This window comes from Pristiophorus japonicus, chromosome 24 (genome assembly GCF_044704955.1).
Source record: "Pristiophorus japonicus isolate sPriJap1 chromosome 24, sPriJap1.hap1, whole genome shotgun sequence".
Classification (NCBI taxonomy): Eukaryota; Metazoa; Chordata; class Chondrichthyes; family Pristiophoridae; genus Pristiophorus; species Pristiophorus japonicus.
The window spans coordinates 1,697,365-1,725,247 of NC_092000.1; the positions used below are offsets into that span (position 1 = coordinate 1,697,365).

A 27,883-nucleotide genomic window follows, 5' to 3' on the forward strand; every position below is an offset into this window, starting at 1 on the left:
GATAGAGTGGGGGGGGAGGGGAGAGATAGAGTGGGGGGGGGAGGGGGAGAGATAGAGTGGGGGGGAGGGGAGAGATAGAATGGGGGGGAAAGGAGAGATAGAGTGGGGGGGGAGGGGAGAGATAGAGTTGGGGGGGAGGGAGAGATAGAGTGGGGGGGGAGAGAGATAGAGTGGGGGGGGGGAGGGGAGAGATAGAGTGGGGGGGGAGGGGAGAGATAGAGTGGGGGGGGAGGGGAGAGATAGAGTGGGGGGGAGGGGAGAGATAGAGTGGGGGGGGAGGGGAGAGATAGAGTGGGGGGGGAGGGGAGAGATAGAGTGGGGGGGAGGGGAGAGATAGAGTGGGGGGGGAGGGGAGAGATAGAGTGGGGGGGGAGGGGAGAGATAGAGTGGGGGGAGGGGAGAGATAGAGTGGGGGGGGAGGGGAGAGATAGAGTGGGGGGGGAGGGGAGAGATAGAGTGGGGGGGAGGGGAGAGATAGAGTGGGGGGGGAGGGGAGAGATAGAGTGGGGGGGGAGGGGAGAGATAGAGTGGGGGGGAGGGGAGAGATAGAGTGGGGGGGGAGGGGAGAGATAGAGTGGGGGGGGAGGGGAGAGATAGAGTGGGGGGGGAGGGGAGAGATAGAGTGGGGGGGGAGGGGAGAGATAGAGTGGGGGGGGAGAGGAGAGATAGAGTGGGGGGGAGGGGAGAGATAGAGTGGGGGGGGAGGGGAGAGATAGAGTGGGGGGGGAGGGGAGAGATAGAGTGGGGGGGGGAGGGGAGAGATAGAGTGGGGGGGGGAGGGGAGAGATAGAGTGGGGGGGAGGGGAGAGATAGAGTGGGGGGAGGGGAGAGATAGAGTGGGGGGGGAGGGGAGAGATAGAGTGGGGGGGGAGGGGAGAGATAGAGTGGGGGGGGAGGGGAGAGATAGAGTGGGGGGGGAGGGGAGAGATAGAGTGGGGGGGAGGGGAGAGATAGAGTGGGGGGGGAGGGGAGAGATAGAGTGGGGGGGAGGGGAGAGATAGAGTGGGGGGGAGGGGAGAGATAGATTGGGGGGAGGGGAGAGATAGAGTGGGGGGGAGGGGAGAGATAGAGTGGGGGGGGGGAGGGGAGAGATAGAGTGGGGGGGGGGAGGGGAGAGATAGAGTGGGGGGAGGGGAGAGATAGAGTGGGGGGGAGGGGAGAGATAGAGTGGGGGGGGGAGGGGAGAGATAGAGTGGGGGGGGAGGGGAGAGATAGAAACATAGAAAATAGGTGCAGGAGTAGGCCATTCGGCCCTTCTAACCTGCACCGCCATTCAATGAGTTCATGGCTGAACATGCAACTTCAGTACCCCATTCCTGCTTTCTCGCCATACCCCTTGATCCCCCTAGTAGTAAGGACTTCATCTAACTCCTTTTTGAATATATTTAGTGAATTGGCCTCAACAACTTTCTGTGGTAGAGAATTCCACAGGTTCACCACTCTCTGGGTGAAGAAGTTTCTCCTCATCTCGGTCCTAAATGGCTTACCCCTTATCCTTAGACTGTGACCCCTGGTTCTGGACTTCCCCGACATTGGGAACATTCTTCCTGCATCTAACCTGTCTAAACCCATCACAATTTTAAAAGTTTCTATGAGATCCCCTCTCATTCTTCTGAACTCCAGTGAATACAAGCCCAGTTGATCCAGTCTTTCTTGATATGTCAGTCCCGCCATCCCGGGAATCAGTCTGGTGAACCTTCGCTGCACTCCCTCAATAGCAAGAATGTCCTTCCTCAGGTTAGGAGACCAAAACTGTACACAATACTCCAGGTGTGGCCTCACCAAGGCCCTGTACAACTGTAGCAACACCTCCCTGCCCCTATACTCAAATCCCCTCGCTATGAAGGCCAACATGCCATTTGCTTTCTTAACCGCCTGCTGTACCTGCATGCCAACCTTCAATGACTGATGTACCATGACACCCAGGTCTCGTTGCACCTCCCCTTTTCCCAATCTGTCACCATCCAGATAATAGTCTGTCTCTCTGTTTTTACCACCAAAGTGGATAGAGTGGGGGAGGGGAGAGAGCGGGTGGGGAGGGGGGAGGGGAGAGACGGGGTGGGGGGAGGGGAGAGACGGGGTGGGGGGAGGGGAGAGATGAAAGTGAACACATGTGTTATCTTTGAGGACTGTTTTATATTTCTCTCTCTCTCTCTGTTATTTTCTCCCAAGCTGTGTGTGGGACAGTTCGGCCTGCTCGTGTCTCCATGGCCCACCCGAAGCTGCCGGGGTGTCAGAGTGAGCTCCCTGTGAGGGTTCTGCTCACTGCCCCCTCACTGTGGGAGTTGAGTCCAACCTGCTGTTCCCGGACAGCTCCTGTTGATATTCCAATACACTGCACCAACCCACATTCAGTTTCGGCAATGAATAGGCACAGCTCCCATATCATGGAATGCCATTAGCTTTGTGCAGCTGACATGTTGTCTCATCCATTAGGGACAGATCAAAGATGCTGAAATGGTTCAAACACACATCATCCAGACTCCCACCGGAGAGACGTGGGAGGTGCAGCTGAAGCGATGAGCAATTTTGGAGTCTATTTTAATCTCTATCACATGTCCAAAATGGTAAAATAGTATATTTAAAGAGTAGAATGTACATGGGGTGTGGGAGGAGATTAAAGGGCGGGTGCAGTCGGTGATAGGGGAGAGTGTACATAGGGTACGGGAGAAGTTGGCCATATCGGCTGAACGGTCTTTTCACAATCCAGTCTTTGTTGTCATAAACCTTCCCAACTCTATTGCCACCTCTAACTGGGCTCCAGCCTTTGTCCCAGCGAGATTGAGGTCACCAAAGCGGAGTTGTTCTTTGCTGCTCCGATTCTCAGTTAATTCGAGCCATGCCCCACTGCCGGAGTACTGCACACACACACAGGCTTTGTGCTGAGTATATTCGAGTTTGGAGGATAATGCAGGCCTGGACTGGGCTGGTTCTCGCTTTCTATTCAGATGTGTTTGCTACGAAATAAAATATGATTGAAGCAAAATCCCCAGTAACTGAGAGCAGACAGTGGGGGCTGAATTGTCAGTCAGAACACGAGTCTGCTTTGTGATCGCTTGGGCTGGGGAAAATTCTGTACCACAGGCTGCATTTCCTGGAAAGTTATTACCTTTAAGGTCACGGTTTTCTGGAAGAGTTTCAGCTGCCACTCTGACTCACCCACTCTTTCCGAAATGCTGAGACTGTTAAAGATCTTTGTGATTTTGCTCAGTGTGAGCCCCTGATACACAGCAGCTTCACACCATGTGTCCCAACACCAAGTGTACAGTGTAGCCTCCCTCGTGTCTGTCGGAGACTTTCAGCACCTGGTACTTTTACTGGTGCTGTTACTATCCCGGAGTAATATACATAGTTCTTGACTTTGTCCTCTCACTCCGTGTGGCACTGGGCACAGCTATTTTTTACCTCACTTTCCCTGCTGGGACCTGCATATCCGTCTGCACATCAACCACTTTACATAAATCTTTTTGTGAAGTGACAGAAAAGCTTTCCAGCACCGGTGGGAAAGTTTGAGCCACAGGGGCACAGTGTGGGGGTGATGTGTGACTGGTCTGTCGCACTCACTCCGGCTGTGAATGGGTGTGAGGACTCGGAGTGGGAAGACAGGAAGAAGACACACAGTCCCTGCCACAACTTTCGGTGCAGTGGTTTGTCTGCACAGTGCGCGTTCACAGAGACTTTCACTGAGTGCACGAGGCAGTACAAGAACGCCAGCAAAGCAGTCACATCATGGTCACAACTGCACAATGTAATGTGTATGCTGTGTAACCAAGGTGATACTGATGTTCAAATCTGACCCTTAACATTGCCTCACTGTATAAAACACTGGTTAGGCCACAGCTGGAGTACTGCGTGCAGTTCTGGTCACCACATTACAGGAAGGATGTGATTGCAAGGGAGAGGGTACAGAGGAGATTTACCAGGATGTTGCCGGGACTGGAGAATTTTAGCTATGAGGAAAGATTGGATAGGCTGGGGTTGTTTTCTTTGAAACAGAGGAGGCTGAGGGGAGACCTGATTGAGGTATATAAAATTATGAGGGGCCGGGATAGAGTGGATAGGAAGGACCTGTTTCCCTTGGCAGAGGGGTAAATAACCGGGGGGCGTAGATTTAAAGTTATTGGTAGAAGCTTTAGAGGGGATTTGAGGGGAAATGTCTTCACCCAGAGGGTGGTGGGGGTCTGGAACTCACTGCCTGAAAGGGTGGTAGAGGCAGAAATACTCACCACATTTAACAAGTACTTGGATGTGCACTTAAAGTGCAGTAACCTACAGGGCTACGGACCGAGAGCAGGAAAGTGGGATTAGGCTGGGTAGCTCTTGGTCGGCCAGCGCGGACACGATGGGCCGAATGGTTCTATGATTCACTGCATTTTTTCCACCACTACCTTAAACAGGGTAAAGAGCATGCTGAGTCATACTCGTGTCCCTGTCAACCCACTGAGGGCTGGGGCAAGATTCCACGCTGAATGATGGTGCAAATGTTGCAGGAGTTGGGTCATTTTAGCATAACTCGCTGGCTGGGAATTCCACGGGATAGGCAGTGTGACACCCTGCCCGATAGTGCCTTCACTTTGAGTACAATCACACGGAGTTCACAACCAGCAGTGCAGACGTCCCTTCAGTTCCCCGACGGGTGGTTAGGTTAAAACTTATCCCTCCATGCGCATGACCTATCTGTGGAACAAACTTGCTCCTAACTGGGATTTGATCGTTTCAATGCTGCTTTGATGTGGAGTTGTGTCAGTCATGCCACATTTAATGAATGCATTAAGAGCTGGCTCAGATTGTTATAACCACAAGATCCAACTGCGTACATCTGTCCTTCTGCTCACTAGACACTGGCACAGTTACACTATTCACTGAGAGTCTCATCGAGATTGGATCATGTTCATCACAAAAAACATCAGACCAGAATCACTTGTTTGAAACGTTACATTTCAAAATGCACCTTACTGTAAGATGCTGCTACAAACTATGATTTCAGACTTTCTTCAGTGAAGCATGCACTGCAGCAACTCGCCAAGGCTTCTTCGGCAGCACCTCCCAAACCTGTGACCCACCCCAGAGCGACAACGGCAGCAAATGTATGGGAAACCCATCACCTCCAAATTCCCCTCCGAGTCACACACCATCTCAGCTTCTCATCAGCAACTTCAGATGGGCAGACACTGCTGACCTTGCCAGCAACACCCAGCTCGGTAGTTACCCGGATCCCTAACTCCAGCTCGGTAGTTACCGGGATCTCGAACTCCAGCTCTGTAGTTACCGGGATCCCTAACTCCAGCTCCATAGTTACCGGGATCTCTAACTCCAGCTCTGTAGTTACCGGGATCCAGCTCTGTAGTTACCGGGATCTCTAACTCCAGCTCTGTAGTTACCGGGATCCCCAACTCCAGCTCTGTAATTACCGGGATCTCTAACTCCAGCTCTGTAGTTACCGGGATCTCTAACTCCAGCTCTGTAGTTACCGGGATCTCCAATTCTAGCTCTGTAGTTACCAGGATCTCCAATTCTAGCTCTGTAGTTACCGGGATCCCTAACTCCAGCTCCGTAGTTACCGGGATCTCCAACTCCAGCTCTGTAGTTACCGGGATCCCTAACTCCAGCTCTGTAGTTACCGGGATCCCTAACTCCAGCTCTGTAGTTACCGGGATCTCTAACTCCAGCTCTGTAGTTACCGGGATCCCTAACTCCAGCTCTGTAGTTACCGGGATCTCTAACTCCAGCTCTGTAGTTACCGGGATCCCTAACTCCAGCTCTGTAGTTACCGGGATCCCTAACTCCAGCTCTGTAGTTACCGGGATCCCTAACTCCAGCTCTGTAGTTACCGGGATCTCCAACTTCAGCTCTGTAATTACCGGGATCTCCAACTCCAGCTCTGTAGTTACCGGGATCCCTAACTCCAGCTCTGTAGTTACCGGGATCCCTAACTCCAGCTCTGTAGTTACCGGGATCCCTAACTCCAGCTCTGTAATTACCGGGATCTCCAACTCCAGCTCTGTAGTTACCGGGATCCCTAACTCCAGCTCTGTAGTTACCGGGATCTCCAACTTCAGCTCTGTAGTTACCGGGATCCCTAACTCCAGCTCCGTAGTTACCAGGATCCCTAACTCCAGCTCTGTAATTACCGGGATCCCTAACTCCAGCTCTGTAGTTACCGGGATCTCCAACTCCAGCTCCGTAGTTACCAGGATCCCTAACTCCAGCTCCGTAGTTACCGGGATCTCCAACTCCAGCTCTGTAGTTACCGGGATCTCTAACTCCAGCTCTGTAGTTACCGGGATCCCTAACTCCAGCTCTGTAGTTACCGGGATCCCTAACTCCAGCTCTGTAGTTACCGGGATCTCCAACTCCAGCTCTGTAGTTACCGGGATCTCTAACTCCAGCTCTGTAGTTACCGGGATCCCTAACTCCAGCTCTGTAGTTACCGGGATCTCTAACTCCAGCTCTGTAGTTACCGGGATCTCCAATTCTAGCTCTGTAGTTACCGGGATCTCCAATTCTAGCTCTGTAGTTACCGGGATCCCTAACTCCAGCTCTGTAGTTACCGGGATCCCTAACTCCAGCTCTGTAGTTACCGGGATCTCTAACTCCAGCTCTGTAGTTACCGGGATCCCTAACTCCAGCTCTGTAGTTACCGGGATCCCTAACTCCAGCTCTGTAGTTACCGGGATCTCTAACTCCAGCTCTGTAGTTACCGGGATCTCCAACTCCAGCTCTGTAGTTACCGGGATCCCTAACTCCAGCTCTGTAGTTACCGGGATCCCTAACTCCAGCTCTGTAGTTACCGGGATCCCTAACTCCAGCTCTGTAGTTACCGGGATCCCTAACTCCAGCTCTGTAGTTACCGGGATCTCCAACTTCAGCTCTGTAATTACCGGGATCTCCAACTCCAGCTCTGTAGTTACCGGGATCCCTAACTCCAGCTCTGTAGTTACCGGGATCCCTAACTCCAGCTCTGTAGTTACCGGGATCCCTAACTCCAGCTCTGTAATTACCGGGATCTCCAACTCCAGCTCTGTAGTTACCGGGATCCCTAACTCCAGCTCTGTAGTTACCGGGATCTCCAACTTCAGCTCTGTAGTTACCGGGATCCCTAACTCCAGCTCCGTAGTTACCAGGATCCCTAACTCCAGCTCTGTAATTACCGGGATCCCTAACTCCAGCTCTGTAGTTACCGGGATCTCCAACTCCAGCTCCGTAGTTACCAGGATCCCTAACTCCAGCTCCGTAGTTACCGGGATCTCCAACTCCAGCTCTGTAGTTACCGGGATCTCCAACTCCAGCTCTGTAGTTACCGGGATCCCTAACTCCAGCTCTGTAGTTACCGGGATCCCTAACTCCAGCTCTGTAGTTACCGGGATCTCCAACTCCAGCTCTGTAGTTACCGGGATCTCTAACTCCAGCTCTGTAGTTACCGGGATCCCTAACTCCAGCTCTGTAGTTACCGGGATCCCTAACTCCAGCTCTGTAGTTACCGGGATCTCTAACTCCAGCTCTGTAGTTACCGGGATCCCTAACTCCAGCTCTGTAGTTACCGGGATCCCTAACTCCAGCTCTGTAGTTACCGGGATCCCTAACTCCAGCTCTGTAGTTACCGGGATCTCTAACTCCAGCTCTGTAGTTACCGGGATCCCTAACTCCAGCTCTGTAGTTACCGGGATCCCTAACTCCAGCTCTGTAGTTACCGGGATCTCTAACTCCAGCTCTGTAGTTACCGGGATCTCCAACTCCAGCTCTGTAGTTACCGGGATCCCTAACTCCAGCTCTGTAGTTACCGGGATCCCTAACTCCAGCTCTGTAGTTACCGGGATCTCTAACTCCAGCTCTGCAGTTACCGGGATCTCCAACTCCAGCTCTGTAGTTACCGGGATCTCTAACTCCAGCTCTGTAGTTACCGGGATCCCTAACTCCAGCTCTGTAGTGCTCCGTAGTTACCGGGATCCCTAACTCCAGCTCTGTAGTTACCGGGATCTCTAACTCCAGCTCTGTAGTTACCGGGATCTCCAACTCCAGCTCTGTAGTTACCGGGATCCCTAACTCCAGCTCTGTAGTTACCGGGATCCCTAACTCCAGCTCTGTAGTTACCGGGATCCCTAACTCCAGCTCTGTAGTTACCGGGATCTCTAACTCCAGCTCTGTAGTTACCGGGATCTCTAACTCCAGCTCTGTAGTTACCGGTATCTCCAACTCCAGCTCTGTAGTTACCGGGATCCCTAACTCCAGCTCTGTAATTACCGGGATCCCTAACTCCAGCTCCGTAGTTACCGGGATCCCTAACTCCAGCTCTGTAGTGCTCCGTAGTTACCGGGATCTCTAACTCCAGCTCTGTAGTTACCGGGATCCCTAACTCTAGCTCTGTAGTTACCGGGATCTCCAACTCCAGCTCTGTAGTTACCGGGATCTCCAACTCCAGCTCTATAGTTACCGGGATCCCTAACTCCAGCTCTGTAGTTACCGGGATCTCTAACTCCAGCTCTGTAGTTACCGGGATCCCTAACTCCAGCTCTGTAGTTACCGGGATCTCTAACTCCAGCTCTGTAGTTACCGGGATCCCTAACTCCAGCTCTGTAATTACCGGGATCCCTAACTCCAGCTCTGTAATTACCGGGATCCCTAACTCCAGCTCTGTAATTACCGGGATCCCTAACTCCAGCTCTGTAGTTACCGGGATCTCTAACTCCAGCTCTGTAGTTACCGGGATCCCTAACTCCAGCTCTGTAGTTACCGGGATCCCTAACTCCAGCTCTGTAGTTACCGGGATCCCTAACTCCAGCTCTGTAGTTACCGGGATCCCTAACTCCAGCTCCGTAGTTACCGGGATCTCCAACTCCAGCTCCGTAGTTACCGGGATCTCTAACTCCAGCTCTGTAGTTACCGGGATCCCTAACTCCAGCTCTGTAGTTACCGGGATCTCTAACTCCAGCTCTGTAGTTACCGGGATCTCTAACTCCAGCTCTGTAGTTACCGGGATCCCTAACTCCAGCTCTGTAGTTACCGGGATCCCTAACTCCAGCTCTGTAGTTACCGGGATCCCTAACTCCAGCTCTGTAGTTACCGGGATCTCTAACTCCAGCTCTGCAGTTACCGGGATCTCCAATTCTAGCTCTGTAGTTACCGGGATCTCCAATTCTAGCTCTGTAGTTACCGGGATCTCCAATTCTAGCTCTGTAGTTACCGGGATCTCTAACTCCAGCTCTGTAGTTACCGGGATCCCTAACTCCAGCTCTGTAGTTACCGGGATCCCTAACTCCAGCTCTGTAGTTACCGGGATCTCTAACTCCAGCTCCGTAGTTACCGGGATCCCTAACTCCAGCTCTGTAGTTACCGGGATCTCCAACTCCAGCTCTGTAGTTACCGGGATCTCCAACTCCAGCTCTGTAGTTACCGGGATCCCTAACTCCAGCTCTGTAGTTACCGGGATCTCTAACTCCAGCTCTGTAGTTACCGGGTTCTCCAATTCTAGCTCTGTAGTTACCGGGATCTCCAATTCTAGCTCTGTAGTTACCGGGATCTCCAATTCCAGCTCTGTAGTTACCGGGATCTCCAACTCCAGCTCTGTAGTTACCGGGATCTCCAACTCCAGCTCTGTAGTTACCGGGATCTCCAACTCCAGCTCTGTAGTTACCGGGATCCCTAACTCCAGCTCTGTAGTTACCGGGATCTCCAACTCCAGCTCTGTAGTTACCGGGATCCCCAACTCCAGCTCTGTAGTTACCGGGATCTCCAACTCCAGCTCTGTAATTACCGGGATCCCTAACTCCAGCTCTGTAGTTACCGGGATCTCCAACTCCAGCTCTGTAGTTACCGGGATCTCCAACTCCAGCTCTGTAATTACCGGGATCCCTAACTCCAGCTCTGTAGTTACCGGGATCCCTAACTCCAGCTCTGTAGTTACCGGGATCCCTAACTCCAGCTCTGTAGTTACCGGGATCTCCAACTCCAGCTCTGTAGTTACCGGGATCCCTAACTGCAGCTCTGTAGTTACCGGGATCTCCAACTCCAGCTCTGTAGTTACCGGGATCCCTAACTCCAGCTCTGTAGTTACCGGGATCCCTAACTCCAGCTCTGTAGTTACCGGGATCTCTAACTCCAGCTCTGTAGTTACCGGGATCTCCAACTCCAGCTCTGTAGTTACCGGGATCTCCAACTCCAGCTCTGTAGTTACCGGGATCTCCAACTCCAGCTCTGTAGTTACCGGGATCTCTAACTCCAGCTCTGTAGTTACCGGGATCTCTAACTCCAGCTCTGTAGTTACCGGGATCTCCAACTCCAGCTCTGTAGTTACCGGGATCCCTAACTCCAGCTCTGTAGTTACCGGGATCTCCAACTCCAGCTCTGTAGTTACCGGGATCTCCAACTCCAGCTCTGTAGTTACCGGGATCTCCAACTGAAGCTCTGTAGTTACCGGGATCCCTAACTCCAGCTCTGTAGTTACCGGGATCTCCAACTCCAGCTCTGTAGTTACTGGGATCCCTAACTCCAGCTCTGTAGTTACCGGGATCCCTAACTCCAGCTCTGCAGTTACCGGGATCCCTAACTCCAGCTCTGTAGTTACCGGGATCCCTAACTCCAGCTCTGTAGTTACCGGGGTCCCTAACTCCAGCTCCGTAGTTACCGGGATCTCCAACTCCAGCTCTGTAGTTACCGGGATCCCTAACTCCAGCTCTGTAGTTACCGGGATCTCCAACTCCAGCTCTGTAGTTACCGGGATCTCCAACTCCAGCTCTGTAGTTACCGGGATCCCTAACTCCAGCTCCGAAGTTACCGGGATCCCTAACTCCAGCTCTGTAGTTACCGGGATCTCCAACTCCAGCTCTGTAGTTACCGGGATCTCCAACTCCAGCTCTGTAGTTACCGGGATCCCTAACTCCAGCTCTGTAGTTACCGGGATCCCTAACTCCAGCTCTGTAGTTACCGGGATCCCTAACTCCAGCTCTGTAGTTACCGGGATCCCTAACTCCAGCTCTGTAGTTACCGGGATCCCTAACTCCAGCTCTGTAATTACCGGGATCCCTAACTCCAGCTCTGTAGTTACCGGGATCCCTAACTCCAGCTCTGTAATTACCGGGATCCCTAACTCCAGCTCTGTAGTTACCGGGATCTCTAACTCCAGCTCTGTAATTACCGGGATCCCTAACTCCAGCTCTGTAGTTACCGGGATCCCTAACTCCAGCTCTGTAATTACCGGGATCCCTAACTCCAGCTCTGTAGTTACCGGGATCTCTAACTCCAGCTCTGTAGTTACCGGGATCCCTAACTCCAGCTCTGTAGTTACCGGGATCTCCAACTCCAGCTCTGTAGTTACCGGGATCCCTAACTCCAGCTCTGTAGTTACCGGGATCCCTAACTCCAGCTCTGTAGTTACCGGGATCCCTAACTCCAGCTCTGTAGTTACCGGGATCCCTAACTCCAGCTCTGTAGTTACCGGGATCCCTAACTCCAGCTCTGTAGTTACCGGGATCCCTAACTCCAGCTCTGTAGTTACCGGGATCCCTAACACCAGCTCTGTAATTACCGGGATCCCTAACTCCAGCTCTGTAGTTACCGGGATCCCTAACTCCAGCTCTGTAGTTACCGGGATCCCTAACTCCAGCTCTGTAATTACCGGGATCTCTAACTCCAGCTCTGTAGTTACCGGGATCCCTAACTCCAGCTCCGTAGTTACCGGGATCCCTAACTCCAGCTCTGTAGTTACCGGGATCTCCAACTCCAGCTCTGTAGTTACCGGGATCCCTAACTCCAGCTCTGTAATTACCGGGATCCCTAACTCCAGCTCTGTAGTTACCGGGATCCCTAACTCCAGCTCTGTAGTTACCGGGATCCCTAACTCCAGCTCTGTAGTTACCGGGATCCCTAACTCCAGCTCTGTAGTTACCGGGATCTCTAACTCCAGCTCTGTAGTTACCGGGATCTCCAATTCTAGCTCTGTAGTTACCGGGATCCCTAACTCCAGCTCTGTAGTTACCGTGATCTCCAACTCCAGCTCTGTAATTACCGGGATCCCTAACTCCAGCTCCGTAGTTACCGGGATCTCCAACTCCAGCTCTGTAGTTACCGGGATCTCTAACTCCAGCTCCGTAGTTACCGGGATCCCTAACTCCAGCTCTGTAATTACCGGGATCCCTAACTCCAGCTCTGTAATTACCGGGATCCCTAACTCCAGCTCTGTAGTGCTCCGTAGTTACCGGGATCCCTAACTCCAGCTCTGTAGTTACCGGGATCTCCAACTACAGCTCTGTAGTTACCGGGATCCCTAACTCCAGCTCTGTAGTGCTCCGTAGTTACCGGGATCCCTAACTCCAGCTCTGTAGTGCTCCGTAGTTACCGGGATCTCCAACTCCAGCTCTGTAGTTACCGGGATCTCCAACTCCAGCTCTGTAGTTACCGGGATCTCCAACTCCAGCTCTGTAGTTACCGGGATCCCTAACTCCAGCTCTGTAGTTACCGGGATCTCCAACTCCAGCTCTGTAATTACCGGGATCCCTAACTCCAGCTCTGTAGTTACCGGGATCCCTAACTCCAGCTCTGTAGTTACCGGGATCCCTAACTCCAGCTCTGTAGTTACCGGGATCCCTAACTCCAGCTCTGTAGTTACCGGGATCTCTAACTCCAGCTCTGTAGTTACCGGGATCCCTAACTCCACTCTGTAGTTACCGGGATCCCTAACTCCAGCTCTGTAGTTACCGGGATCCCTAACTCCACTCTGTAGTTACCGGGATCCCTAACTCCAGCTCTGTAATTACCGGGATCTCCAACTCCAGCTCTGTAATTACCGGGATCCCTAACTCCAGCTCTGTAGTTACCAGGATCCCTAACTCCAGCTCTGTAATTACCGGGATCCCTAACTCCAGCTCTGTAATTACCGGGATCCCTAACTCCAGCTCTGTAGTTACCAGGATCCCTAACTCCAGCTCTGTAGTTACCGGGATCCAGCTCTGTAGTTACCGGGATCCCTAACTCCAGCTCTGTAGTTACTGGGATCCCTAACTCCAGCTCTGTAGTTACCGGGATCCCTAACTCCAGCTCTGTAATTACCGGGATCCCTAACTCCAGCTCTGTAGTTACCGGGATCCCTAACTCCAGCTCTGTAGTTACCGGGATCCCTAACTCCAGCTCTGTAGTTACCGGGATCCCTAACTCCAGCTCTGTAGTTACCGGGATCCCTAACTCCAGCTCTGTAGTTACCGGGATCCCTAACTCCAGCTCTGTAGTTACCGGGATCCCTAACTCCAGCTCTGTAGTTACCGGGATCCCTAACTCCAGCTCTGTAATTACCGGGATCCCTAACTCCAGCTCTGTAATTACCGGGATCTCCAACTCCAGCTCTGTAGTTACCAGGATCCCTAACTCCAGCTCTGTAGTTACCGGGATCCCTAACTCCAGCTCTGTAGTTACCGGGATCCCTAACTCCAGCTCTGTAGTTACCGGGATCCCTAACTCCAGCTCTGTAGTTACCGGGATCCCTAACTCCAGCTCTGTAGTTACCGGGATCCCTAACTCCAGCTCTGTAGTTACCGGGATCCCTAACTCCAGCTCTGTAATTACCGGGATCTCCAACTCCAGCTCTGTAGTTACCGGGATCCCTAACTCCAGCTCTGTAGTTACCGGGATCCCTAACGCCAGCTCTGTAGTTACCGGGATCCCTAATTCCAGCTCTGTAGTTACCAGGATCCCTAACTCCCGCTCTGTAGTTACCGGGATCCAGCTCTGTAGTTACCAGGATCCCTAACTCCAGCGCTGTAGTTACCGGGATCCCTAACTCCAGCTCTGTAGTTACCGGGATCCAGCTCTGTAGTTACCGGGATCCCTAACTCCAGCTCTGTAGTTACCGGGATCCCTAACTCCAGCTCTGTAATTACCGGGATCCCTAACTCCAGCTCTGTAGTTACCGGGATCCAGCTCTGTAGTTAACGGGATCCCTAACTCCAGCTCTGTAGTTACCGGGATCCCTAACTCCAGCTCTGTAGTTACCGGGATCCAGCTCTGTAGTTACCCGGATCCCTAACTCCAGCTCTGTAGTTACCGGGATCCAGCTCTGTAGTTAACGGGATCCCTAACTCCAGCTCTGTAGTTACGCGGATCCCTAACTCCAGCTCTGTAATTACCGGGATCCCTAACTCCAGCTCTGTAGTTACCGGGATCCCTAACTCCAGCTCTGTAATTACCGGGATCTCCAACTCCAGCTCTGTAGTTACCAGGATCCCTAACTCCAGCTCTGTAGTTACCGGGATCCCTAACTCCAGCTCTGTAGTTACCAGGATCCCTAACTCCAGCTCTGTAGTTACCGGGATCCCTAACTCCAGCTCTGTAATTACAGGGATCCCTAATTCCAGCTCTGTAGTTACCAGGATCCCTAACTCCAGCTCTGTAGTTACCGGGATCCAGCTCTGTAGTTACCAGGATCCCTAACTCCAGCTCTGTAGTTACCGGGATCCCTAACTCCAGCTCTGTAGTTACCGGGATCCAGCTCTGTAGTTACCGGGATCCCTAACTCCAGCTCTGTAGTTACCGGGATCCCTAACTCCAGCTCTGTAGTTACCGGGATCCCTAACTCCAGCTCTGTAATTACCGGGATCCCTAACTCCAGCTCTGTAGTTACCGGGATCCAGCTCTGTAGTTAACGGGATCCCTAACTCCAGCTCTGTAGTTACCGGGATCCCTAACTCCAGCTCTGTAGTTACCGGGATCCAGCTCTGTAGTTACCCGGATCCCTAACTCCAGCTCTGTAGTTACCGGGATCCAGCTCTGTAGTTAACGGGATCCCTAACTCCAGCTCTGTAGTTACCCGGATCCCTAACTCCAGCTCTGTAGTTACCGAAAGTTACCGGAAGAGCATTGGACTCACTGAAGAAATGTTTGAACGCAGACCTTTCCCAGGAAGAGTTTGTGCATCATACCCGTCAGTATCTTTGAGGCGGGCTGTGTCATCCTCCTCACCAATGAGGGCAGCTGGAGGAAAGGGAGTCAGGAAGGAGCCCACTACCCTGGCTGCCTGTCACACAACACCACGGCACTGTGTACTTTCATTGTTCAGTCAAACCCTCCTTCATTCCTCGCTTTAGTTCGTGCATGCAGGTACCTTACTGTGCAAGTATAACATTTCATTCTTAAACGCCAGTATCCTGAGGTTGGAATGGTCCGTTCTGTGAGGATTCTGGTGTCTGTTCCTGGGCAGTGAATGCAGCAACTGGTGCTCATCACCGCCTACCTCACAATCAGAACTTTTCTCACAGAAATTCCTGCTCAGAGAAAACAAAGAGATCTGATGGAGAGTCCGCCCCATTTAACCTGCAACATGCGGGTCACACAAGGCCCTGCTCACTCTGCACATGCACCCCTGTCTGTTGTTTCCTGACCATTTCATCCTATTTCTGCACCCTGTCTCATCCTGTGCTGAGCGGTGGGATTGGTCTGGGTCAGTCTCCACCCTCACCCTAATCAGGCTGCAAGTATGGGCTGAATCTCCCTGCCTATATCTTCCTTTGACTGCCAATACAGCATGAGTGTGAGCTGAGCTGCATGCCATCTCCTCCGGAGTCTGGGTCACACACCAGCTCGCACTCAGCCCTGACCGCATGTGTCAGGGCTACACCTGCAAGCTCCTTCGGCTAGGCATATGACCAACACACTCACACATCCCTCCGGCCGAGTGTACGGGATGAGATTGGGCTGCTCTCCCCTCCATATCCCCTCACAGCCAGGAATATGGATGAGTCTTGGGCACTTTCTGCCTCACGATCTTCTTGCCTGGAATACAGGAAGAGTTGTAAGGCTCCTCCATAATTGAGTTGCAGAAGGGATGACTCACACATGACGAGAAGGGCAGGTTTAGCCCACATTTCTTGACACTGAATTATTACAAGTTCTATACAATGGGCCAGCTGAGACACCATTAAAGGTTCCAGGATTCCTGGAAAAGGAGTTGCTGAAATTTATGTGAGATGAGAATTGCTTGCAGTTTGTTCCTGAGATCTACAGCGGTTAGGCTTTGTTGTAGTGACTGTGTGGGGGGAGGGAGGGTAGACTGTATGATGGCAGCACTGGGACACACTGGAGTAGAATGGGTGTGATGCAAGGGCCCAGATTTTGATCATTGGCACACACTGGGCAAGCAGTGGGCAGAGTGAGTGCTGGGAGGACATGCACACAGCATGGACCCGCAGCAATGGGTTTAAGAGGAGGGACAATCGGGCCATTGGCAGAGAGCATTAGTAAAGGGGTGCGGGATTATGAAAAGGAGCAGGGAGAGAAATAATAATAAAACTGAAACCACAAAACTGCCAAACACCTGAACGTTTAACATTGCTGGACCTGCTTGCTGGCCATCTCCCACTCTGTACAGTGCAGCTCTAACACTCAGGCACTGCACTCAACACTACCAAAATGGAATCAGGGTCCTTTTTAAATGCTGCGTATCTGGAATATCTCCTGGGCTTGAGGAAGGGCCAGGAGTTTGGACGGCCGACCGCTGTTTGTCCAGATGCTGCCTGCCCTGCAAAGTCGTTCCAGCTTGTTCTATTTTTATTGAGGTTTTGCTGAGACTGTTGCATGACTAATGCTGGTGCGATGGCTGAGATGAGCTCATTGTGCAAGTAACGGATGGAACTGTGGCCCTTGGGGTCTGTGTGGCCGTGTCCCACAGTGGGCTGTGCATTGCCCAAGCTGTCGGGAGCTGCACCGTTCACCTTTATTATATCAACGGCCGCAAATCGCTGATTAACGCGATTATTGATAAACCTGCTTGATTTATGACTGACAAATTACTAAAATAATTAACTGCAGAGTTGTTATAAAATGAGGCATTTATCTAAATTGATTGTTGGATCTGTGGATGTTCACAGGATATGGGCTGATATTATGTTTGAGGGATTTCGCTGTGTTAATGTTCTGAGCCCTAAAATCCAGCTCTGATGTGCTTACAAAGGGGAGTCTGACCCAACAAACAAGGCCGGAGCTGGTGTGTGTGCATGGAGCAGCAGACAGTTCACTAACCATGGGCGCTCACCTCCCAGGCTCAGCTAAAGGTAATATACAGCGGCCGGGAAGTGTCACTGGGAGAGCCAAGGGAACAAGTTCAAAACAATAATTCCCCTCCCTTCTGCAGAAACACAGCAGTTCGACCAGCCACAGTCCCATTGTACGGCATGGATAGGGAACTGGTTGGCAGACAGGAAGCAGAGAGTCGGGATAAACAGGTCCTTTTCAGAATGGCAGACTGTGATGAGTGGAGTGCCGCAGGGCTCAGTGCTGGGACCCCAGCTATTTACAATATACATCAATGATTTAGATGAAGGAATTGAGTGTAATATCTCCAAGTTTGCAGATGACACTAAACTGGTGGCGGTGTGAGCTGTGAGGAGAATGCTAAGAGGCTGCAGGGTGACTTTGACAGGTTAGGTGAGTGGGCAAATGCATGGCAGATGCAGTATAATGTGGATAAATGTGAGGTTATCCACTTTGGTGGCAAAAACACAAAGGCAGAATATTATCTGAATGGTGGCAGATTAGGAAAAGGGGAGGTGCAACGAGACCTGGGGGTCATGGTACATCAGTCATTGAAAGTTGGCATACAGGTACAGCAGGCGGTGAAGAAGGCAAATGGCATGTTGGCCTTCATAGCTAGAGGATTTGAGTATAGGAGCAGGGAGGTCTTACTGCAGTTGTACAGGGCCTTGGTGAGGTCTCACCTGGAATATTGTGTTCAGTTTTGGTCTCTTAATCTGAGGAAGGACGTTCTTGCTATTGAGGGAGTGCAGCGAAGGTTCACCAGACTGATTCCAGGAATGGCAGGACTGACATATGAGGAGAGACTGGATCAACTGGGCCTTTATTCACTGGAGTTTAGAAGGATGAGAGGGAATCTCATAGAAACGTATAAGATTCTGACGGGACAGGACAGGTTAGATGCGGGAAGAATGTTCCCGATGTTGGGGGAAGTCCAGAACCAGGGGACACAGTCTTAGGATAAGGGGTAGGCCATTTAGGACTGAGATGAGGAGAAACTTCTTCACTCAGAGTTGTTAACCTGTGGAATTCCCTGCCACGAGAGCTGTTGATGCCAGTTCGATGGATATATTCAAGAGGGAGTTAGATATGGCCCTTACGGCTAAAGGGATCAAGGGGTATGGAGAGAAAGCAGGAAAGGGGTACTGAGGGAATGATCAGCCATGATCTTATTGAATGGTGGTGCAGACTCGAAGGGCCGAATGGCCTACTCCTGCACCTATTTTCTATGTTTCTATGTCATTCATTGTCCAGATACATACCTCCCCACGATCCAGTCGGTCCCACTGTCGTATCACAGACCGCACGATCCAGCCGGTCCCACTGCCCTAGCACAGACCCCGTGATCCAGTTGGTCCCACTGCCCTAGCACAGACCCCGTGATCCAGTTGGTCCCATTGTCCTATCACAGTTTTCATGATCCAGTCGATCCCACTGCCCGATCACAGACCCCATGATCCAGTCGATCCAACTGCCCGATCACAGACCCCACGATCCAGTCGATCCCACTGCCCGATCACAGACCCCATGATCCAGTCGATCTCATTGTCCGATCACAGACCCCATGATCTAGTCGATCCGACTGCCCGATCACAGACCCCATGATCCAGTCGATCCCACTGCCCGATCACAGTCCCCACGGTTCAGTCGATCCCACTGCCCGATCACAGACCCCACGATCCAGTCGATCCCACTGTCCGATCACAGACCCCACGATTCAGTCGATCTCACTGCCCGATCACATACCCCGTGATCCAGTCGATCCCACTGCCCGATCACATACCCCACGATCCAGTCGATCCCACTGCCCTATCACAGACCCCACGATCCAGTCGATCCCACTGCCCGATCACAGACCCCACGATCCAGTCGATCCCACTGCCCGATCACAGACCCCATGATCCAGTCGATCCAACTGCCCGATCACAGACCCCACGATCCAGTCGATCCCACTGCCCGATCACAGACCCCACGATCCAGTCGATCCCACTGCCCTGGTATTACTCTTTAGAAAAGGATGGATGGTTTGGCTGCTCCCGCGGTGAACATGTCTCACACACGGATTGCTGGCTTGCACCGAAAGGTTGACATGTTTAGTTGTGAGACGGTCCCTAACTAACTAAACCCTTCCATGCTGGTCTCTGCTGGTCTCTGCTCTGTCTCCTGGGCTGTGTTGTGTCTGTAAGCTGGCCTTGACCACAAACTTGGTGTAAATAATTCTCGACACAATATAATCCAGTTTGTTTTTAAACTTCAAAGCGTTAGCACTCGCCAGCCGAGCTTGTGTGTGTGCGGGGACACACTGTAAGGGTCAGCTTGCACTGTACTGAGGGTAAAACAGACACTTACCCTCTGGCCGGGGCAGCCGCTGCTGGGTTGGTGCTGGAGCTGTTCAGTCCCTGGAGAAGCCTCCCTCGAAAACGTTCCCTGTGAATGTGAGCAAAGTCAGTGTGAGCTGATGCTGGCTGACAGACTCTGCCATATTTCACTGTGTATAAGACGCTCCAAAAGCTGCAGGCAACCAGCCAGAGCCTGAGCTCCGCAACGCTCCTTTAAAGTATACTCTCAACCCCCGAGGAGAATAAAGCTGCACCACGTGTGCAAAGCTCCACAGTTCCAATCCACCTCCAGCTCTGGCTGCCTGGGGCTGGTGGAGCTGGTGGGTTCGGGTCAATAACCCAGAGGCTGCTCATCCTGTCACCTGTCTGCACGGGACATCTGGTTCTCAATCGATCCGAACAGGTTGGATCCAAAAAAATCCCTCGGCTCCAATTCCATAATTAATAATGAGGAGGCTGGCTGTTACCGATAGCAACAGGTTACTTGGAGTAGCAGAGGCAAACGTGTCAGATGTAAGTTGCTCAATGCAATTCCAGATTAAAAAAACAGCTCAAACAGAAATTAAAATTGGAAATATACAGCAGATCCTTCATTCTCTGAAACCATTCGAGGCAGGTTAATGATTGGGTTGGAGACCAACATTATCAGTGGGCTATTTATATAATGAAGGCTATACAACTGCGAGCGTTCCTCTTTCATTCCCACAAGGGTTGAGATACTTTAAAAAGCGTTGCTGAGCCAGGCTGTCCAACCAACTGTTGGTGACCAGCATTTTCTGTTGCGGGTTAGTATCATTGCTGGATTGGGGAGATGCCTGATCTCTAGAGAGGCCACTTGGGGAAGAGTGACCATAATATGGTAGAATTCTTCATTAAGATGGAGAGTGACACAGTTAATTCAGAGGCTAGGGTCCTGAACTTAAGGAAAGGTAACTTCGATGGTTTGAGGCGTGAATTGGCTAGGATAGACTGACGAGTGATACTTAAAGGATTGATGGTGGATAGGCAATGGCAAACATTTAAAGATCACATGGATGAACTTCAACAATTATACATCCCTGTCTGGCGTAAAAATAAAACGGGGAAGGTGGCTCAACCGTGGCTAACAAGGGAAATTAGGGATAGTGTTAAATCCAAGGAAGAGGCATATAAATTGGCCAGAAAAAGCAGCAAACCTGAGTACTAGGAGAAATTTAGAATTCAGCTGAGGAGGATTAAGGGTTTAATTAGGAGGGGGAAATAGAGTATGAGAGGAAGCTTGCAGGGAACATAAAAACTGACTGCAAAAGCTTCTATAGATATGTGAAGAGAAAAAGATTAATGAAAACTCATGTAGGTCCCTTGCAGTCAGAATCAGGCGAATTTATAATGGGGAACAAGGAAATGGCAGACCAATTGAACAAATATTTTGGTTCTGTCTTCACTAAGGAAGTCATAAATAATCTCCCAAAAATACTCGGGGACCGAGGGTCGAGCGAGAAGGAGGAACTGAGGGAACTGAGGGAAATCCTTATTAGTCAGGAAATGGTGTTAGAGAAATTGATGGGATTGAAGGCCGATAAATCCCCGGGGCCTGATAGTCTGCATCCCAGAGTATGTAAGGAAGTGGCCCTAGAAATAGTGGATGCATTGGTGATCATTTTCCAACATTCCATGGACTCTGGATCAGTTCCTATGGACTGGAGGGGAGCTAATGTAACCCCACATTTTAAAAAAGGAGGGAGAGAGAAAACAGGTAATTATAGACCGGTTAGCCTGACATCGGTAGTGGGGGAAATGCTGGAATCAATCATTAAAGATGCAATAGAAACACATTTGGAAAGCAGTGACAGGATCGGTCCAAGTCAGCATGGATTTATGAAAGGGAAATCATGCTTGACAAATCTTCTAGAATTTTTTGAGGATGTAACAAGTAGAGTGGACAAGGGAGAACCAGTGGATGTGGTGTATTTGTACTTTCAAAAGGCTTTTGACAAGGTCCCACATAAGAGATTAGTGTGCAAATCTAAGGCACATGGGATTGGGGGTAATGTACTGACGTGGATAGAGAACTCATTTGCAGACAGGAAGCAAAGAGTGGGAAACATAGAAACATAGAAAATAGGTGCAGGAACAGGCTATTCAGCCCTTCTAGCCTGCACCGCCATTCAATGAGTTCATGGCTGAACAAGCAACTTCAGTACCCCATTCCTGCTTTCTCGCTATACCCCTTGATCCCCCGAGTAGTAAGGACTTCATCTAACTCCCTTTTGAATATATTTAGTGAATTGGCCTCAACTACTTTCTGTGGTAGAGAATTCCACAGGTTCACCACTCTCTGGGTGAAGAAGTTTCTCCTCATCTCGGTCCTAAATGGCTTACCCCTTATTCTCAGACTGTGACCCTTGGTTCTGGACTTCCCCAACATTGGGAACATTCTTCCTGCATCTAACCTGTCTAAACCCGTCAGAATTTTAAACATTTCTATGAGGTCCCCTCTCATTCTTCTGAACTCCAGTGAATACAAGCCCAGTTGATCCAGTCTTTCTTGATAGGTCAGTCCTACCATCCCGGGAATCAGTCTGGTGAATCTTCGCTGCACTCCCTCAATAGCAAGAATGTCCTTCCTCAAGTTAGGAGACCAAAACTGTACACAATACTCCAGGTGTGGCCTCACCAAGGCCCTGTACAACTGTAGCAACACCTCCCTGCCCCTGTACTCAAATCCCCTTGCTATGAAGGCCAACATGCCATTTGCTTTCTTAACCGCCTGCTGTACTTGTATGCCAACCTTCAATGACTGATGTACCATGACATCCAGGTCTCGTTGCACCTTCCCTTTTCCTAATCTGTCACCATTCAGATAATAGTCTGTCTCTTTGTTTTTACCACCGAAGTGGATAACCTCACATTTATCCACATGAAACTTCATCTGCCATGCATTTGCCCACTCACCTAACCTATCCAAGTCGCTCTGCAGCCTCATAGCATCCTCCTCGCAGCTCACACTGCCACCCAACTTAGTGTCATCTGCAAATTTGGAGATACTACATTTAATCCCCTCGTCTAAATCATTAATGTACAATGTAAACAGCTGGGGTCCCAGCACAGAACCTTGCGGTACCCCACTAGTCACTGCCTGCCATTCTGAAAAGTACCCATTTACTCCTACTCTTTGCTTCCTGTCTGACAACCAGTTCTCAATCCACGTCAGCACACTACCCCCAATCCCATGTGCTTTAACTTTGCACATTAATCTCTTGTGTGGGACCTTGTCGAAAGCCTTCTGAAAGTCCAAATATACCACATCAACTGGTTCTCCTTTGTCCACTTTACTGGAAACATCCTCAAAAAATTCCAGAAGATTTGTCAAGCATGATTTCCCTTTCACAAATCCATGCTGACTTGGACCTATCATGTCACCATTTTCCAAATGCGCTACTATGACATCCTTAATAATTGATTCCATCATTTTACCCACTACTGAGGTCAGGCTGACCGGTCTATAATTCCCTGTTTTCTCTCTCCCTCCTTTTTTAAAAAGTGGGGTTACATTGGCTACCCTCCACTCCATAGGAACTGATCCAGAGTCAATGGAATGTTGGAAAATGACTGTCAATGCATCCGCTATTTCCAAGGCCACTTCCTTAAGTACTCTGGGATGCAGTCCATCAGGCCCTGGGGATTTATCGGCCTTCAATCCAATCAATTTCCCCATCACAATTTCCCGACTAATAAAGATTTCCCTCAGTTCCTCCTCCTTACGAGACCCTCTGACCCCTTTTATATCCGGAAGGTTGTTTGTGTCCTCCTTAGTGAATACCGAACCAAAGTACTTGTTCAATTGGTCTGCCATTTCTTTGTTCCCCGTTATGACTTCCCCTGATTCTGACTGCAGAGGACCTACGTTTGTCTTTACTAACCTTTTTCTCTTTACATACCTATAGAAACTTTTGCAATCTGCCTTAATGTTCCCTGCAAGCTTCTTCTCGTACTCCATTTTCCCTGCCCTAATCAAACCCTTTGTCCTCCTCTGCTGAGTTCTAAATTTCTCCCAGTCCCCGGGTTTGCTGCTATTTCTGGCCAATTTGTATGCCACTTCCTTGGCTTTAATACTATCCCTGATTTCCCTAGATAGCCACGGTTGAGCCACCTTCCCTTTTTTATTTTTACGCCAGACAGGAATGTACAATTGTTGTAATTCATCCATGCGGTCTCTAAATGTCTGCCATTGCCCATCCACAGTCAACCCCTTAAGTATCATTCGCCAATCTATCCTAGCCAATTCACGCCTCATACCTTCAAAGTTACCCTTCTTTAAGTTCTGGACCATGGTCTCTGAATTAACTGTTTCATTCTCCATCCTAATGCAGAATTCCACCATATTATGGTCACTCTTCCCCAAGGGGCCTCACACAATGAGATTGCTAATTAATCCTCTCTCATTACACAACACCCAGTCTAAGATGGCCTCCCCCCTAGTTGGTTCCTCGACATATTGGTCTAGAAAACCATCCCTTATGCACTCCAGGAAATCCTCCTCCACCGTATTGCTTCCAGTTTGGTTAGCCCAATCTATGTGCATATTAAAGTCACCCATTATAACTGCTGCACCTTTATTGCACGCACTCCTAATTTCCTGTTTGATGCCCTCCCCAACATCACTACTACTGTTTGGAGGTCTGTACACAACTCCCACTAACGCTTTTTGCCCTTTGGTGTTCTGCAGCTCTACCCATATAGATTCCACATCATCCAAGCTAATGTCTTTCCTAACTATTGCATTAATCTCCGCTTTAACCAGCAATGCTACCCCACCTCCTTTTTCTTTTATTCTATCCTTCCTGAATGTTGAATACCCCTGGATGTTGAGTTCCCAGCCCTGATCATCCTGGAGCCACGTCTCCGTAATCCCAATCACATCATATTTGTTAACATCTATTTGCACAGTTAATTCATCCACCTTATTGTGGATACTCCTTGCATTAAGACACAAAGCCTTCAGGCTTGTTTTTTTAACACCCTTTGACCTTTTAGAATTTTGCTGTACAGTGGCCCTTTTTGTTCTTTGCCTTGGGTTTCTCTGCCCTCCACTTTTCCTCATCTCCTTTCTGTCTTTTGCTTTTGCCTCCTTTTTGTCTCCCTCTGTCTCCCTGCATTCGTTCCCATCCACCTGCCATATTAGTTTAACTCCTCCCCAACAGCACTAGCAAACACTCCCCCTAGGACATTGGTTCCGGTCCTGCCCAGGTGCAGACCGTCCGGTTTGTACTGGTCCCACCTCCCCCAGAACCGGTTCTAATGCCCCAGGAATTTGAATCCCTCCCTGCTGCACCACTGCTCAAGCCACGTATTCATCTGCGCTATCCTGCGATTCCTACTCTGGCTAGCACGTGGCACTGGTAGCAATCCCGAGATTACTACTTTTGAGGTCCTACTTTTTAATTTAGCTCCTAGCTCCTTAAATTCGTTTCGTAAGACTTCATCCCTTTTTTTACCTATGTCGTTGGTACCAATGTGCACCACGACAACTGGCTGTTCTCCCTCCCATTTCAGAATGTCCTGCACCCGCTCCGAGACATCCTTGACCCTTGCACCAGGGAGGCAACATACCATCCTGGAGTCTCGGTTGCGGCCGCAGAAACGCCTATCTATTCCCCTCACCATTGAATCCCCTATCACTATCGCGCTCCCACTCTTTTTCCTGCCCTCCTGTGCAGCAGAGCCAGTCACGGTGCCATGAACTTGGCTGCTGCTGCCCTCCCCTGATGAGTCATCCCCCCCAACAGTACTCAAAGCGGTGTATCTGTTTTGCAGGGTGATGACCGCAGGGGACCCCTGCACTACCTTCCTTGCACTGCTCTTCCTGCTGGTCTTCCATTCCCTATCTGGCTTTGGACCCTTCTCCTGCGGTAAGACCAACTCACTACACGTGATACTCACATCATTCTCAGCATCGTGGATGCTCCAGAGGGAATCCACCCTCAGCTCCAATTCCGTAACGCGGACCGTCAGGTGCTCGAGGCGGATACACTTCCCGCACACGTAGTCACCAGGGACACCTGTCCCTGTCCCTGAGTTCCCACATGGTACAGGAGGAGCATAACACCCGACCGAGCTCTCCTGCCATGACTTAACCCTTAGATACACTTAAATTGGCAACAACAATGCTAAAAATTACTGACTAATATAAAAAGAAAAAGAAAAACTACTCACCAATCAGCAGCCAATCACTTACCCCCTAGGCTGTGACGTCACCTTTCTGTTTCTTTCTACTTCTTTTTTGCCTTCTCTCCCCACTGCAGCTGTACAAGCCCCGCCTCACCAACGAACTCCCGACGCCTCTCGCGGCCTTTTATAGGCCTCCGACCCCGGACTCACGCCTCACCAACGAACTCCCGACGCCTCTCGCGGCCTTTTATAGGCCTCCGACCCCGGACTCACGCCTCACCAACGAACTCCCGACGCCTCTCGCGGCCTTTTATAGGCCTCCGACCCCGGACTCACGCCTCACCAACGAACTCCCGACGCCTCTCGCGGCCTTTTATAGGCCTCCGACCCCGGACTCACGCCTCACCAACGAACTCCCGACGCCTCTCGCGGCCTAAACGGGTCCTTTTCAGAATGGCAGGCAGTGACGAGTGGGGTACCGCAGGGTTCAGTGCTGGGACCCCAGCTATTTACAATATACATCAATGATTTAGATGAAGGAATTGAGTGTAATATCTCCAAGTTTACAGATGACACTAAGCTGGGTGGCAGTGTGAGCTGTGAGGAGGATGCTAAGAGGCTGCAGGGTGACTTGGACAGGTTAGGTGAGTGGGCAAATACATGGCAGATGCAGTATAATGTAGATAAATGTGAGGTTATCCACTTTGGTGGCAAAAACAGAAAGGCAGATTATCTGAATGGTGACAGATTAGGAAAAGGGAAGGTGCAATGAGATCTGGGTATCATGGTACATCAGTCATTGAAGGTTGGCATGCAGGTACAGCAGGCAGTTAAGAAAGCAAATGGCATGTTGGCCTTCATAGCTAGAGGGTTTGAGTATAGGATCAGGGAGGTCTTACTGCAGTTGTACAGGGCCTTGGTGAGGCCTCACCTGGCATATTGTGTTCAGTTTTGGTCTCCTAATCTGAGGAAGGACATTCTTGCTATTGAGGGAGTGCAGCGAAGGTTCACCAGACTGATTCCCAGGATGGCAGGACTGACATATGAAGAAAGACTGGATTGACTAGGCTTATATTCACTAGAATTTAGAAGAACGAGAGGGGATCTCATATAAACATATAAAATTCTGATGGGACGGGACAGGTTAGATGCAGGAAGAATGTTCCCGATGTTGGGGAAGTCCAGAACCAGGGGCCATAGTCTAAGGATAAGGGGTAAGCCATCTAGGACTGAGATGAAAAGAAGCTTTTTTACCCAGAGAATTGTGAACCTGTGGAATTCTCTACCACAGAAAGTTGTTGAGGCCAGTTCATTGGATAAATTCAAAAGGGAGTTAGATGTGGCCCTTACGACTAAAGGGATCAGCGGGTATGGAGAGAAAGGAGGAATGGGGTACTGAAGTTGCATGATCAGCCATGATCATATTGAATGGCGGTGCAGGCTCGAAGGGCCGAATGGCCTACTCCTGCACCTATTTTCTATGTTTTTATGTTTCTGTGGTGGTGTGTGAGTGCCTCTGTATGTGACTCTCTGTCTATAAGTAATGGCCAGCCTGATACTGGCAGTAACTGAGTCAGGAACTGAGTCTGCACGTTCTATACAGTATGTGTGTTGTCTTCAATAGAGTTTTGTTGGGTAAGGCTATCAAAGAATATGGAGCAACATTGGGTCAATGGACTTGAAGTGCAGATGAGCTGTGATCTGATTGAATGGCAGCACAGATTCGAGTCCTGTCCCTATGTGAGACTCTGGAGATAGTGTTAAACTGGAAGATAATGCTCATCACTTCACCTCAGTGAATACCTGATCCCAGGTAAGGGCTAACTAGTTTATTATTGGCCCAATAAACCAGTTAGATAACAAATGAGAAATATCCTGCTGGTAATGTTGGAACAGACTTATATATTCCTGATATTACTCAGACAGTTATTTCCATATGCCACATTTCCTCTGCTGTTACACACTGGTACTGCTCCTTTATTAATGCTCTCCGCCAATCCCCCTGTGTGCTGATAATATAATTTAAATCACTCCTACACAGGCTCTAACAGCTCCTGCCGCTGTATATAGGCTACTGCAGATTTACAGTTTGTTAGTTACAGTGAATACAGTTCAGGTGTGTCCAAGAAAGGCAGCGCCCATCGCGGTATGTGTCTGTGCCTGTGCAGACAGTGTGAGGCTTTGCCTGTGTCAGACTCCACCTCTCACAGTACAGAACTGAGCGCAATTAATCTACAAGTGAAACACTGCAGTGCAGATAGCGTCCCAGCTTCCACTCACAGGGAGAACAGGGCCGAATGACGGGGGTATTACTGTAAAAATATCATCGCTCCGCGCTCTCCTGTCCCTGTTTAACCATCGCTTCTTTAAAATGAAATGCTTGT

General features: G+C 50.3%; 2 protein-coding genes and 1 long non-coding RNA gene across 4 annotated transcripts in view; 1 reads left to right on the forward strand and 2 right to left on the reverse strand.

The window, feature by feature from the left end:
• The window catches only part of s1pr2 (sphingosine-1-phosphate receptor 2), an 84,590-nt gene extending 65,213 nt beyond the window's left edge, over positions 1-19,377 (reverse strand). The window contains exon 1 of the mRNA XM_070867108.1: positions 19,360-19,377. The gene's annotated coding sequence lies outside the window, so the exon portion shown is untranslated. The remainder of the gene's footprint in view (positions 1-19,359) is intronic.
• yju2b (YJU2 splicing factor homolog B) overlaps positions 1-19,419 on the reverse strand; it is a 117,163-nt gene extending 97,744 nt beyond the window's left edge. Inside the window, exon 1 of the mRNA XM_070867111.1 lies at positions 19,360-19,419. The gene's annotated coding sequence lies outside the window, so the exon portion shown is untranslated. The remainder of the gene's footprint in view (positions 1-19,359) is intronic.
• LOC139237873 (uncharacterized) overlaps positions 1-27,883 on the forward strand; it is a 257,619-nt gene that overhangs the window by 80,492 nt on the left and 149,244 nt on the right. The window lies entirely within an intron of this gene.